General features: G+C 48.5%; 1 protein-coding gene across 5 annotated transcripts in view; it reads right to left on the bottom strand.

The window, feature by feature from the left end:
* OPLAH (5-oxoprolinase, ATP-hydrolysing) overlaps nt 1-15,563 on the bottom strand; it is a 443,349-nt gene that overhangs the window by 374,425 nt on the left and 53,361 nt on the right. The window contains exon 1 of one of the 5 annotated variants that reach the window (XM_085604549.1): nt 9,852-10,014. The exons of 3 other annotated variants lie outside the window; for them this stretch is intronic. The gene's annotated coding sequence lies outside the window, so the exon portion shown is untranslated. Of the gene's footprint in view, nt 1-9,851; nt 10,015-15,563 lie in introns of those variants that run through there. One more of the 5 variants, XM_085604551.1, reaches the window with a different exon arrangement.

Genomic DNA, 15,563 nt, shown 5'->3' with positions numbered 1-15,563 from the left:
GCAAGTTATATATTGGAAAAACTGAACGCAAAATGAAAATACGTCTAACGGAACACAAAAGTCGCATTAGAACTCAAAGCAAAAACTCTCCTCTGGCAACCCACTGGCTTGAAGCTAATCACTCCATATCTCAATTAAGATTCCAGATCATTGAACATGTGGAGCTACAACAAGGCACCAATAACCACCTTAGACTTCTCCAAAGGGAAGTCTTCTGGATTAAAAATCTGCACACTCTGGCCCCGACCGGTCTTAACGACCGGATGGATATGTCATGTTTTCTTTGACTGCAAAAACATCCCTTGCACCAATTAACATTCCCTAAGATTGAACATTTTATTCACTATATCCGTTTTTAAACTTTGCAACCATAATCTTTGATTTTGTGTCAGATTACCCCACAGAACATTTCAAACACCACGTAGTAGCTGTAGACATTGATCATATTTTCCTAAAACGCAGTTCGATGCGCACCTCATTACCCGCGTGTAATCTCCATCGTAGATTATTCCCTTGTTTAGATTTGTGTCATGAGATCATGAGTCCGTAAGATCTACCCCTTCGGTTTTGAGGAAAACATTGCATATATACTTCACGCGCCTCTTTCCACCTTAATGGACTTCTCCATTTGTATCTTGCATTACTTTGCCGACTGATTTTAGTTTTGATATATTCTGCGTTTCTCACGATTTCTCCCACATTGTTGTTTCTTTCACCACGTTATGTCTCCGTTCCAACATGGCCCCCGCACAAACGTATAGAACATCCGCCTCTCAGATTTCACCTGAGCACATCGAGTCCGTTGTCAGTACCGGCGTCTTCCGGTGTTAGTCTCTGATTAAACTCCACCTATATAAATGCTTGTCACCCAGGCGTTCTCAACGTGTTCACTGGCAATCCCGAGACGATTGTTATTCCTTTCATGAAACATTCTCAGGTGAGACTTCCACGATGCATTTTCGGAACCTTTAGACTATTGTTGCAGCGTGTTAACGTCCCCGCTTACGTACTCATTATATTCGATCTTCTCTTTTCTCTCTCTTTTTTACATGCAGTCTACCATCGTATCCACGAAGGTAAGACACCAGTTCTAAAATCTAATGGCAATGTCCTTGTGCGTACAAATCTGAATGATATGCACGCTATATTTTGCTTGTAAACTCACACGCGGCATCATTATTTATTTTTCCAACAGTTTCTCAGCCGAATATCGCCATTAAGGTACGAACAAAACTCGTATATAGGCAAATTCACTTGCGTGTTATTCTACACAGCATGCACGTAGAGTTGTGTTTATTCAACTCGTTATCAGTTTAAATATGGTACTGTCATTTTCTCTACAGCTACACAGTTGATGAACTCACTCAAGACACATACGCTTTTCACATCCAGTGAACATCCAATTACACAGCCAAACAGGTAACTTGTTGTAAAATACGTCTGTCCAGTATCAGAGTTATTGAGACCGAGCCTTCAACACATGATCCTAACTAGAAATATGGTTCGCTTTATTTTTCAGATTGGCCCCTGACGAAGGAACCGGCTGGTTCCGAAATGCATTGGGCATTTATTAAATTTTTCTGCTGTGTATAAACTCTTATGTTAATGCAACATGTCTAATACACATGATTTGGTAACAAATGCATAATTGATTGTATCAAAGTTATAATTGAGAGTAACCACGCTATTCTTGTACAAATGACATTAATTTGTATTGGGATAAACTGTCATATGTTTGAAAACTGTTATACCTAATAACCACGTACAAAAGTGCAAAGTAAACTATGATTTAACGTTGAAAATTAAAAACAAAAGTTTCATACAAACCAGTGTCAGGAAGGACACTTTGTGAACAGTGCTCAGTTGCATACAGGTTCTCAACCTGTCAATACCTGGTCACACTACAAGTACAGCACGGCATAAGCAGTGCAAGCTTCCCTGCCCACACTACAAGTACAGCACGGCATCAGCAGTGCAAGCTTATGTACCCACCGTACAGGTACAGCATGGCAGCAGCAGTACAAGCTTTGGTACCCACAGTACAGGTACAGAGCGGCAGCAGCAGTGCAAGCTTTGGTACCCACCGTACAGGTACAGCATGGCAGCAGCAGTGCAAGCTTCCCTAGACACAGTACATGTACAGCATGGCAGCAGCAGTGCAAGCTTCGGTACCCATAGTATAGGTACAGCATGGCAGCAGCAGTGCAAGCTTCCCTAGACACAGTACGTGTACAGCATGGCAGCAGCTGTGCAAGCTTCGGTACCCACAGTATAGGCACAGCAAGGCAGCAGCAGTGCAAGCTTCCCTAGACACAGTACATGTACAGCATGGCAGCGGCAGTGCAAGATATGTTATGTTATATTAGGCTTATATAGCGCCAACTCACCTGCAGGTCTCTAGGCGCTTTGAACCAATGACTAACAACTATAGATCAGGCCCTGGACGCGAGAAGAGGAGATGCCCTACGCGAAGCTATTTTAAGTGGCAAAAAGCCTCTTTGAAGAGGAGCGTCTTCAGCTGCTTCCTAAAGCATAGAAGGTTACCCTCTCTCCGGAGTGATTCCGGTAATCTATTCCAAAGTTGTGGGACCAGCACTGAGAAAGATCTACCTCCTTTTGTTGACAACCTGTATCGCGGGCAGGCTAGCAGCTGGGCATTCCCCGATCTAAGCGCTCGTTTAGGCTGATAAAGCTCTAAACGTTCCTTGATGTAAACAGGGGCCTGTCCATAGATCGCCTTGTGGGCCGTACAGAGGCTCTTAAACTCCACTCTCTGCACAATGGGGAGCCAATGTAATTTGTGCAGTAGGGGAGAAGCCTGGGCTCTTCTAGGGAGTCTGAGAATCAGTCGTGCAGCATCATTTAACACAACCTGCAATCTCTTAGTCAAAGACTTTGGTAGGCCTAGGTACAGGACGTTTCCATAGTCCAGCCTAGATAATATTGTGGCAGAAACAACTGTACGTAGCATGGAGAAGGAAAAAAAAGGGACAAGCTTGCGCAGTTGTCTAATCATGCCGGTGCAAGTCCCTACAACCGCAGAGATCTGATTGGCCATTGACAACTCGTTGTCAATCTTTATCCCAAGAGTTTTTACTTGCTTGCTTGGGATCGGTGTGGGGCCCAAGTCCTGGGGCCAATAAAGGTCACCCCAAGGTGAAGCTGTAGTTGAAACCACCAGTATCTCGGTCTTGTCTGGATTTATTTTCAGCAAATTTACCGTCATCCAACTGACCGTATGTCTGAGGATATCTTGGGCATTGGATTGAGCTGACATCGTATTATCGATACTCAAAAGTAACTGGGTGTCATCAGCGTAATTAAATACATGACAACCCATTTTGGCTAAAGAGTTAATCAGAGGTTGCAGATAGAGATTAAATAATAGCGGAGAGAGAGCGGAGCCCTGCGGGACGCTGCACTCTAACACTCCGACCTCCGATATACAATCCCCAAACTGGATTCTCTGTGTCCTACCGTTTAAAAAAGACTGCAGCCATTTAAGGGCCAGGTCTTTTATCCCAAAACGGGCTAGTCTATCCAGTAGTAGGGAATGGCTGACAGTGTCGAACGCCGCTGATAGATCTAACAGTATCAGGGCGCTTGGCTTCTTACTGTCAGCCATACCTCTAAGCTCATCCAGCACTGCAAGCATCACCAGCTCAGTGCTGTGATGTGCACGGAAGCCTGCCTGACGCTCCTGGAGTATGTGGTGTGACTCCAGGAAACCGGAAAGAGACTTCAGAACATGTTGCTCCAAAACCTTAGCCAAAAAAGGCAACTGAGAAATCGGTCTATAATTTTTCAGAATGGTCGCGTCGGCTCCCGGCTTCTTCAAAAGAGGTCTAATACGAGCTTCCTTAAAGCTGGATGGTAGAAAGCCGGTCTCCAGTGAACTGTTAAGGAGAGGAATAATATAATCTCCTAACAAGGAGCACGCCAAACGAAAAACCTTCGGAGGGCATGGGTCCGCCGGAGAACCGGACTTGGTTCTATTCATAAGCTTTCCAAAGCTTTGATGATCTATCACAGGGAACCTTGAAAGAGAAATTTCCAGAGGAAAAAGAGGCTCCTGTAGCGGAGGTGGGCCATACAACGTGCCATTCTTAATCTCTAAGAGAATGGTCTCCACCTTCTCCAGGAAGAAGCGTTGAAACGTGTCCACATTTATTGTGGTTTCCGACGTTTCAGGTTTTTTCCTCAGCTCCGTCAAGATGTTAAATGTTTCCTTCTGGATATTTTCAGCCTGACTAATGCGAGCTTCATAAAAGGCTACTTTTGTAGCCATAATCAGCTTTTTATATCTATTAAGACATATTTTATATCGTTCCCTATCCGTGCCATCCTTTGTTCTCCTCCAATTCCTTTCCAGAGAACGAAGCTCCTTTTTATGATCCCTCAAGGCCGCGGTGAACCATGGAGCCCCTTTACCTGCTCTTTTAACTTTATGGGTTTTCACAGGTGCTATTTCATCCATTGCCAGACTCAAGGTTCGTGTTAGGTATTTATAGTCTAGATCTAGATCCTCACTAGGTATCAATGATTGAACATACCCAGGAAGGGTAGTGGACAAGGATTGTAAATCGACTCCTTTCCACTGATGGACTGCTTTCGTTTTTGAAGGCTTTTGAGCTGGATATCCTGTAATGGGGATCTCACAGTTTACCAAATAATGGTCGGACCAAATACATGGAAGAATATCAATGACAACTACCTCAGGATCTGAGCTCCAGATAAGATCTAAGATATTCCCTTTAATATGCGTGGGGGCATTTACCAGCTGTCTCATTCCAAGAGATGACATAATGCTCTCCAGATGACAAGATATCGAGTCATCATGACTTTTATCCCAGTGCATATTAAAGTCTCCGGTTATCACGATCTTTTGGTACCGGGTACAAAGATCAGATATCAAAGAGGCAAATAAGTCGTTGAACACTGCCGTTGAGTTTGGCGGACGGTAAACAGTAAAGATTGCAAGACATGAGTTGTCCAACGTGATCTTCACACCCAGAACATCAGATATATCCAGCGATTCAGCCGCTATTTTAACAATCTTCAGGTGTTTTTTATACAAAATTGCTACCCCTCCCCCCCTAGCATTATGGGCTCGATTTTGCCAGACCACATCATATCCAGAGGGGAGGGCCGCTATAATATCAGGTAAGGAGTCGTCACCCAACCATGTCTCGGTAAGGGTTAGGACGTCAATGTCCTCATCCTGCAACAGTGTGAAGATCGCTAGGTGGTGTTTATGGAGCGACCTAGTGTTTAGACACGTTAGTTTTAGCGTACGTGCAGTAGTCCCCGATCTCCCGCTGGGGGTTCTCAATAAATTCATATCCCCAATCCTCCCCATAGTAGTGATATCTAGTTTCGTCCCACCACTATCTAAGTGGCGAAGAACACTGCCAGAATAAGAATGGCGGAAAGTGGTAGTCTCCTGACCTGAGCTCGGTCGAGTGCGGACGGGCGCAGACGGGCTGAACTCAGGCGTAACTCCGGCGGAAATCCGGCGAACCCGCTGCGCGTGCCCGCTGCGCGTCTGCATGATCGCCTTAAATGCACCACTAGCATCCTAGTGAACACTAGAGCGTAGACAAAGATGGCGCCGCCCGGCATCCTACTCCCCAATCCAATATGTCCCCCACGTAACAAGAAATGGGCAAGGACCCGCTAAAAGAGCGGTGGAATAACCAAATTAGAGTGCGAGTACGAGGCCTGTTAGGTTAAAAACAGGGGAAAAATTAAGCAACACAACTTAAATAGAAAACCAGGGAGATACGTTAAAAAAGGTTCTTACAGGCGCATTAAAACCACTTGAGTAGAGTGCGCGATGCAAAGCGCTGAATAGTTCCCCTATTCACTGTACTAGTACAGCACGGCAGCAGAAGTGCAAGCTTCAGTACCCACAGTACAGGTACAGCATAGCAGCAGCAGTGCAAACTTCCCTAGACACAGTACAGGTACAGCATGGCAGCAGCAGTGCAAGCTTCGGTACCCACAGTACAGGTACAGAATGGCAGCAGCAGTGCAAGCTTCCCTAGACACAGTACAGGTACAGCATGGCAGCAGCAGTGCAAGCTCCCCTGTTCACAGTACTGGTACAGCACGGCAGCAGCAGCGCAAGTTTCAGTACCCACAGTACAGGTACAGCATGGCAGCAGCAGCGCAAGCTTCCCTAGACATTGTACAGGTACAGCATGGCAGCAGCAGTGCAAGCTTCCCTAGACACTGTACAGGTACAGCATGGCAGCAGCTGTGCAAGCTTCCATAGACAGTACAGGTACAGCATGACAGCAGCAGTGCAAGCTTCCCTAGACACTGCACAGGTACAGCATGGCAGCAGCAGTGCAAGCTTCCCTCGACACTGTACAGGTACAGCATGGAAGCAGCAGTGCAAGCTTCCCTATACACTGTACATGTACAGCATGGCAGAAGCAGTGCAAGCTTCCCTAGACACAGTACATGTACAGCATGGCAGCAGCAGTGCAAGCTTCGGTACCCACAGTATAGGCACAGCATGGAAGCAGCAGTGCAAACTTTCCTAGACACAGTACATGTACAGCATGGCAGCAGCAGTGCAAGCTCCCCTATTCACTGTACTAGTACAGCACGGCAGCAGAAGTGCAAGCTTCAGTACCCACAGTACAGGTACAGCATGGCAGCAGCAGTGCATACTTACCCAGACACAGTACAGGTACATCATGGCAGCAGCAGTGCAAGCTTCGGTACCCACAGTACAGGTACAGCATGGCAGCAGCAGTGCAAGCTTCCCTAGACACAGTACAGGTACAGCATGGCAGCAGCAGTGCAAGCTCCCCTATTCACATTACTGGTACAGCACGGCAGCAGCAGCGCAAGCTTCAGTACCCACAGTACAGGTACAGCACGGCAGCAGCTGTACAAGCTTCCCTACCCAGAGTACGGGTACAGCATGGCAGCAGCAGTGCAAGCTCCCCAATTCACAGTACTGGTACAGCACGGCAGCAGCAGTGCAAGCTTTGGTACCCACAGCACAGGCACAGCATGGCAACAGCAGTGCAAGCATCAGTACCCACAGTACCAGTAAAGCACTGTAGCAGCTGTGCAAGCTTCAGTACCCACAGTACAGGTACATAACGATAGCAGCTGCACAAGCATCAGTACCCACAGCACAGGTACAGCATGGCATCACCTGGGCAAGCTTCAGTACCCACAGTACAGGTACAGCATGGCAGCAGCTGCGCAAGCATCAGTACCCACGGTACAAGTACAGCATGGCAGCAGCTGTGCAAGCTTTGGTACCCACAGTACAGGTACAACACGGCAGCAGCAGTAAAAGCTTCCCTAGCAGCAGTACAGGTACAGCATGGCAACAGCAGTGCAAGCATCAGTACCCACAGTACCAGGACAGCACTGCAGCAGCTGTGCAAGCTTCAGTACCCACAGTACAGGTACAGAACGATAGCAGCTACGCAAGCATCAGTACCCACGGTACAGGTACAGCATGGCAGCAGCTGTGCAAGCTTCGGTACCCACAGCACAGCTACAACACGGCGGCAGCAGCAGTAAAAGCTACCCTAGCAGCAGTACAGGTACAGCATGGCAGCAGCTGTGCAAGCTTCGATACCCACAGTACAGGTACAGCATGACAGTGGCTGTGCAAGCTTCGGTACCCACAGTACAGGTACAGCATGGCAGCAGCAGTGCAAGCTTTGGTACCTACAGTACAGCTACAGCATGGCAGCAGCTGTGCAAGCTTCAGCACCCACAGTACAGGTACAGCACTGCAGCAGCAGTGAAAGCTACCCTAGCAGCAGTTCAGGTACAGCATGGAAGCAGCTGTGCAAGCTTCGATACCCACAGTACAGGTACAGCACCGCAGCAGCAGAGCAAGCTTCCCTACCCAGAGTACTGGTAGCGCATGGCAGCAGCAGTGCAAGCTTCAGTATCCACAGTATAGGCACACCATGGCAGCAGCAGTGCAAGCCTCCCTACCCAGAGTACTGGTACAGCATGGCATCACCTGGGCGAGCTTCAGTACCCACGATACAGGTACAGCATGGCAGCAGCTGCGCAAGCATCAGTACCCATGGTACAGGTACAGCATGGCAGCAGCTGTGCAAGCTTTGGTACCCACAGCACAGGTACAACACGGCGGCAGCAGCAGTAACAGCTACCCTAGCAGCAGTACAGGTAAAGCATGGCAGCAGCTGTGCAAGCTTCGGCACCCACAGTACAGGTACAGCATGGCAGCAGCTGTGCAAGCTTCGGTACCCACAGTACAGGTAAAGCATGGCAGCAGCAGTGCAAGCTTTGGTACCTACAGTACAGCTACAGCATGGCAGCAGCTGTGCAAGCTTCAGCACCCACAGTACAGGTACAGCACTGCAGCAGCAGCGAAAGCTACCCTAGCAGCAGTTCAGGTACAGCATGGAAGTAGCTGTGCAAGCTTCGATACCCACAGTACAGGTACAGCACCGCAGCAGCAGAGCAAGCTTCCCTACCCAGAGTACTGGTAGCGCATGGCAGCAGCAGTGCAAGCTTCAGTACCCACAGTATAGGCACACCATGGCAGCAGCAGTGCAAGCCTCCCTACCCAGAGTACTGGTACAGCATGGCATCACCTGGGCGAGCTTCAGTACCCACGATACAGGTACAGCATGGCAGCAGCTGCGCAAGCATCAGTACCCATGGTACAGGTACAGCATGGCAGCAGCTGTGCAAGCTTTGGTACCCACAGCACAGGTACAACACGGCGGCAGCAGCAGTAACAGCTACCCTAGCAGCAGTACAGGTACAGCATGGCAGCAGCTGTGCAAGCTTCGGTACCCACAGTACAGGTACAGCATGGCAGCAGCTGTGCAAGCTTCGGTACCCACAGTACAGGTACAGCATGGCAGCAGCTGTGAAAGCTTTGGTACACACAGTACAGGTACAGCATGGCAGCAGCTGTGCAAGCATCAGTACCCACGGTACAAGTACAGCATGGCAGCAGCTGTGCAAGCTTCGGCACCCACAGTACAGGTACAGCACTGCAGCAGCAGTGAAAGCTACCCTAGCAGCAGTACAGGTACAGCATGGCAGCAGCTGTGCAAGCTTCGGTACCCGCAGTACAGGTACAGCATGGCAGCAGCTATGCAAGCTTCGGCACCCACAGTACAGGTACAGCACTGCACCAGCAGTGAAAGCTTCCCTAGCAGCAGTACAGGTACAGCATGGCAGCACCTGTACAAGCTTCGGTACCCACAGTACAGGTACAGCATGGCAGCAGCTGTGCAAGCTTCGGTACCCACAGTACAGGTACAGCATGGCAGCAGCTGTGCAAGCTTCGGTACCCACAGTACAGCTACAGCATGGCAGCAGCTATGCAAGTTTCGGCACCCACAGTACAGGTATAGCACTGTAGCAGCAGTGAAAGCTTCCCTAGCAGCAGTACAGGTACAGCACGGCAGCAGCTGTGCAAGCTTCGGTACCCACAGTACAGGTACAGCATGGCAGCAGCTGTGCAAGCTTCGGCACCCACAGTACAGGTACAGCACTGCAGCTCAGTGAAACCTTCCCTAGCAGCAGTACAGGTACAGCACGGTAGCAGCTGTGCAAGCTTCGGTACCCACAGTACAGGTACAGCATGGCAGCAGCTGTGCAAGCTTCGGGACCCACAGTATAGGTGCAGCATGGCAGCAGCTGTGCAAGCTTCGGTACCCACAGTACAGGTACAGCATGGCAGCAGCTATGCAAGCTTCGGCACCCACAGTACAGGTATAGCACTGTAGCAGCAGTGAAAGCTTCCCTAGCAGCAGTACAGGTACAGCATGGCAACAGCAGTGTGAACCCTCCTCTACACAAACAGCTTAAATTATACTCACAATTCACAAACCGAAAACTCGCCTTGGAAAGGTGCAGAGCAGCGGGCTGGCCTTGCCAAGACACCTCGAGCACCCCAGTGGGACAGAGGCTGGAAGAAAACAAACCTGTTCCTACAGCTTTCTGAAATCACTTCTGACACTGACACCATTTCCTTCGGGCCTCCCTTTAATAAATCCCAACCCCGTGCGATGACGCGGACCCCGCCCCGGTGCCTCCAGGCTGGTTCACCTGCAGCGCTCCCGAGAAGTCACTGCTCCTGTCAGCTAAGAGCAGAAACAAAGCCGCCGCGCAGGGATTATTAACTCGTGCGGGGACGTATTTGAACACTGCCAAGGGGGAGCGGCCTATGCGTTTATTCTTCTAGGTCTGGTGTTTTTAAAGCACGCTAGGAACCAGTAGCCCATAACAGAAGGATGGAATTTGAACTTGCAACCTGCGTAAACCAGCTGAGCTACCTCCAGGTATGTCTTTAACACGCCATTGGCTACACAGCACGCCTTTCATCGGCAGACAGGAGCACAGCAAAAATGAATACAGGCGAGTGTAACACAGCATTTCTAGCTGTACAATAACGCCTCCCAGCCCAGCTATCCGTGAAAACCGACGAAAACAGGAAGGGTGCTGCTGCATGACCTGGTGCAAACTAGAACAAGCCTTGGCAAAGGCAGTCGGCCTCGCCCATGAGATCTACCGGCGTTGGTGCTCTACATTGGTTTTGTAGTCATGCTGTACAGCAGTATGGATGCTTTGTAGTGTGCCTAAAACTAATTTACGAAAGCGCTGTGACGCAGCCAGGGCTAATGCCCTGATTGCTTCATAGGTTTGTTTGAATTATTACTTCCAGCCATGCAGCACAACAGTCACACTGCTACACAGCATGGCCACAAATCATTGCCAAACTCAGCCATGCCCTTGCTGTACAATATGAACAAAAGGGAATGGCAGAGCCAACAGTCTCGAAGGCGAGGCCTATTGGCTTTGTCAATGTTTGTTCGCTGCTGATTACAAACCTAGGACTGACTAAACATGCCAGGCGGGGCATGGGATCCTTGTTAACATATACCAAGTTAGCAGACGACAGTAGGATGGACAGCCATCAGTGCACGTCACAGGCAACGACAGCGGCTCCATTCCAGGGGCATTGTGGGGACAATCACCGCATCCTTCACCCGAGCAGGAAGGCTTCGCTCGTTCGTGTCATACACGTGGATCAGCCCTTCTGCGCCCCACACAGGGCTGATAAGCACTACACACACTCTAAAAAGAAAGTTTGGATGAAAAAGGTGACGGGATTAACCCAATTTATTAAAGGGAATAAGTGACTAACAAATTCACTTTTCAAAAAAGTTAAAAGTAAACACAGAGCTTCCCAAGTTTCACAGGGTTATCAGTAGTTCGTCCAGTCAAGGTTTTCCCTTTGCATTCTGGTACTCGTAGTCTCATGTATTCCATTATACATTCAGCAGCCAGAGTTATTTTATTTTATTTGTTCAGCTTGTAATTGCAAAGTTCTTGGAATTGAGGATATTTTCATAATCAACAAGAACCGAGAATAAAAAAAAGCATTAAACAATGGTACGACCGTCTATTAAAAAGTTACATCTTTAAAAGATATCTTAATTTCAACCTGGCTGTCCTGTTTTTCACAAACTGAAGCCCGTGTAAACAATTGGCTGGAGCTTCTTTGGTGTTCTTGTATTCTAGCTCTGAATGAATTAGAGCATCTAACATTTAGAATTAATAAATGAAAGCAACTTTTTATAGTTTTCATTTGTGGGATGCAGGAGCTAGCATGTTTGGACCCTGTTATATGCAAACCAGTCTTGACTCTGCTCTAATGGGAACAGCCCAGCCCAAACTGCCAGGCCAGGTGCTGAGAGGATGTGGTGCATCAGCCAGAGCTGCCAACTCGGGAGCTGGGGATCCGGGTTCGAGTCTCTGTGTCAGCGCAACATGCTGTATTTCTGGGCAAATCACCCAATCTCCCCATGCCTATGGACAGCACCTGGATACCCTCACGGGTGATAAGCTGCGCTATATAAATGTACACCTAAGTGCATAAACCGGAACACAAGCAACCTAGGACTGGGTTTTGCCCTAGTTCTGATTTAGGTCTGATCAGCCAGGTGTAGCTTGGGTCCAGTAACAGTGTGTGCACGAGACCCACATCTGGGTATACCCGTTCTACTTAGGGTGACACACTAAAGTATACAAAAAAAGTGATGATTGAATGCTGATACTGGTCCTCCATGAACCGGAACAAAGCAACTCAGGACCCTGCCTGGCAGCTCGGGCTGGACTGTTCCCATTGAAGCAGGGTCAAGACTGGCTTGCATGAGAGTGGTATATGTACATAGGGGTGCCCTAAGAAATGGACCCGGGTGTGGGTAAAGTGGAATGCTTTCAGGAGTAACATTTGTGATCCGCCTATAGTTGAGTCAGGGTCAGATGTCAGCTCAGATGTCAGCGACTAATTGTATAGACCGGGGGCATAATGACGCTTTCAATACTCTACAGAACTACGTTGAAATGATTGTGGGGGGAGACTGTGAAAAAGAGCATATAGATGAAATCAATCAGTATATGACTAATCACAGAATCGTGCTGTATCTATCTTTTGCAGTATGCAGTAATATGTACCAATTAATGAAAAATGCTAATAAAAACATTAAAAAAGACTGGATTGCATATGGCTAGGTCCAAACTGATGTGGCACGGTGAGCAACCTAACGATGGACTGGGATTCGGGCCTGAGTAATACCAGTTGCTGAGATTAATTCAAGCATTCCATCCATCACTTTTTTTGTATACTTTTTGCCAGGGCGCTTCCGGGCAACTCCTGAGCAATCAGTCAGATATCGTGCACAAAACAGGTCTTCAAAGCCTTTCCTGGCAGACTTCTTGATTTTCCCCAAGTTACTGGTCACTAACCTAGCAAGGGGAGTTGGCAGTGGATACCCCACCCTAGCGCTTTGAGGGATGTTCCTGTCATCTGGCCAGGAAACCTTGGAACGTCTATTGGAAGTCTCTGCCCCATCCTTATGTCCAGGTCGCAGACAGTGTGCGGGCACTCTGGCAGTTCTGAGACTGGTCCTGGACAGCTCTCCACTTTTGTTATTTCTGCACAGACAGACCCAGCCATAGTGTCTGTGACAAATGTTAGCAGTAAGGCAACCCAAAACTCTAGCACAAAGACAATGGATGCTGTCCCACTTCAATACTTGTTATCCTGTTGTGGGTAACCTCTTCCAGGGGACAGTGTTTAAATAAAAGAAGACAGGGGGAACTTCCTGCCTTCAAAGAGTCCTCGGTCTCCTTCGTTAACACTCCTCTGCCTGAACCACTACACAGGATCCATGGAATGTTCTGAGGGGGCAACCTGAAATTCACAACAGCTGTCTGGGCTCTCCCATAAATGATCCATCGTAGGTACCACTAAAGTAAAGCCAAATAAGAAAGGCAAACCAGTGTGGCCATAGCCACTTGCAGACACTGTCCACATGCATCCTCTACACACGCAAGTTAAAATCGAAGCTTGCAACATCCACATCCCCCACAGATGGGTTAGAGGATGGACACGCAGAACAACTTAAACACAGGTGAGGCAGGTAGGCTACTCTCTCAGGCAGGTGAGGTTCGCCTTGCCACTATAATCATTTCACAGCCACCACTGTTTGCAATCTACAGTCTGGTGAGTTGACAGTAGTCACTCTCTTAAAAGTGAAGGTGACCAGGGTGTGCACTTCTGACCACTGACCCCTACTCTCGGTCTAATATCATATCACAGTAAAGCCTTAGAACGCAAGCATGATTTTAGTGCTGGTGGAGGTACTACACCTTGCTACGAGGAACTCAAGACATGGGTTTGCACTCTCGAAGGCCAGGCAGGGATTCCAGCAGGATCCATTTCCCTCAGCCTGATGTTTAGATAGGCCAAACTCCACCTAGGTATGTTAGCACTCAAATAACATGTAGCTTCTTCTCCATGAAGTATTTTAGCCACTGGCTGCATATGCATATTAAAAAGAGAATGCAACAGAATTGAACCATGTAGGACCCCATAGTACTTTTTATTTTTGCGGTGGGAGGTTAACAAACTGCTCACACACGGACCTGGGAAAGTTGAGCGCTCTCTAAACACCATATTTAGAAACACGTGCAATGTAAGAGTTTTAAATGACTGATTACATGTTCTAATGGGTCATTTGTAAATGTACACTTTCTGCTTTTACAGTAATTCAGCATGACATAGGAAATGACCAAAGCCTTCCTATACAGAAAACAAACTGCACAACTTTACAAAATATACTTGTTATCACATTGTAGTCTTTGATGGTCTAATACGGTTTGCAGGGGCATACATCCTACCTTCTTCTGAGTCATTTGACGGAAGAATGGAAAGAGTAAAGGGTCACTTTGTGAAGTGAAGTTCCACAAAGTAGACTGCACTAGGACCCAGGGGACATAGGCATGCACAGCTGCAGGGGGGGCATTGCACATAGTGTGAACAGCTGCAAGGTACACAGGATGAAAGTTCTGCTCTGAAAATACACACTGCGTGTAAAAGGAAAGCAATGTGAAGCGCCACAGGTGACAGCACTGGCGAGCAGCACAGGCTAGCAGTGACAGCACTGGCGAGCAGCACAGACTAGCAGTGACAGCACTGGCGAGCAGCACAGACTAGCAGTGACAGCACTGGCTAGCAGTGACAGCACTGGCGAGCAGCACAGGCTACCAGTGACAGCACTGGCGAGCAGCACAGACTAGCAGTGACAGCACTGGCGAGCAGCACAGGCTAGCAGTGACAGCACTGTCGAGCAGCACAGGCTAGCAGTGACAGCACTGGCGAGCAGCACAGGCTAGCAGTGACAGCACTGGCGAGCAGCACAGGCTAGCAGTGACCGCACTGGCGAGCAGCACAGGCTAGCAGTGACAGCACTGGCGAGCAGCACAGACTAGCAGTGACAGCACTGGCGAGCAGCACAGGCTAGCAGTGACAGCACTGGCGAGCAGCACAGGCTAGCAGTGACAGCACTGGCGAGCAGCACAGGCTAGCAGTGACCGCACTGGCGAGCAGCACAGGCTAGCAGTGACAGCACTGGAGAGCAGCACAGGCTAGCAGTGACAGCACTGGCGAGCAGCACAGGCTAGCAGTCAGGTCTGCAGCAGGCTGTGCAACAGCTCTCCAATGTCCCAGGTCTATGAGTGAGTGGCTCATCCAGTGCAGGTTTCCTTGCATTCTGGAACACATGGTACTGATATTTGACTTCCAGGAGGCCCTGTTAGCTGCACTGATGGAGCCCTTTGGCTCTATTACTCTCTTCGCAGTCAGCTAGCATGCACACAGGCACTTTCTACAGTATCCAGGGTCTTTGAGTGGATGAGAGAGAGCTGCTGCCGGGCATCTTTATTAAAACTTACATAATCATTTTGGGTCAGAAGAAGGAGAATAGGTTCTCGAATCACTCCCCCCCCCCCCCTCCCCCCCTCAGTCCTTCAAGGTGGCTAGAAACTGGGAGTGGAATTTGACTGTAGTCTGTCTTTACGGCTTCAAGTGATGTTATTTGTCGGCACATGCGCATTGCGTCGAACTTTTAAAAAGTTATTGGACATTTTACCATTGGCTTCACACACAACAGCAGTCTATGTCTTAAATACTTTGAGGCGGAACTACGCTCATGTGGCTTGTAATGGCATATTTGCATATACTT

The sequence above is a fragment of the Triturus cristatus genome, chromosome 5_1, assembly GCF_964204655.1.
Source record: "Triturus cristatus chromosome 5_1, aTriCri1.1, whole genome shotgun sequence".
Lineage (NCBI taxonomy): Eukaryota > Metazoa > Chordata > Amphibia > Caudata > Salamandridae > Triturus > Triturus cristatus.
The sequence above is the reverse complement of the archived record's forward strand: the minus strand, read 5'-3'. Positions and strand labels throughout refer to the sequence as shown.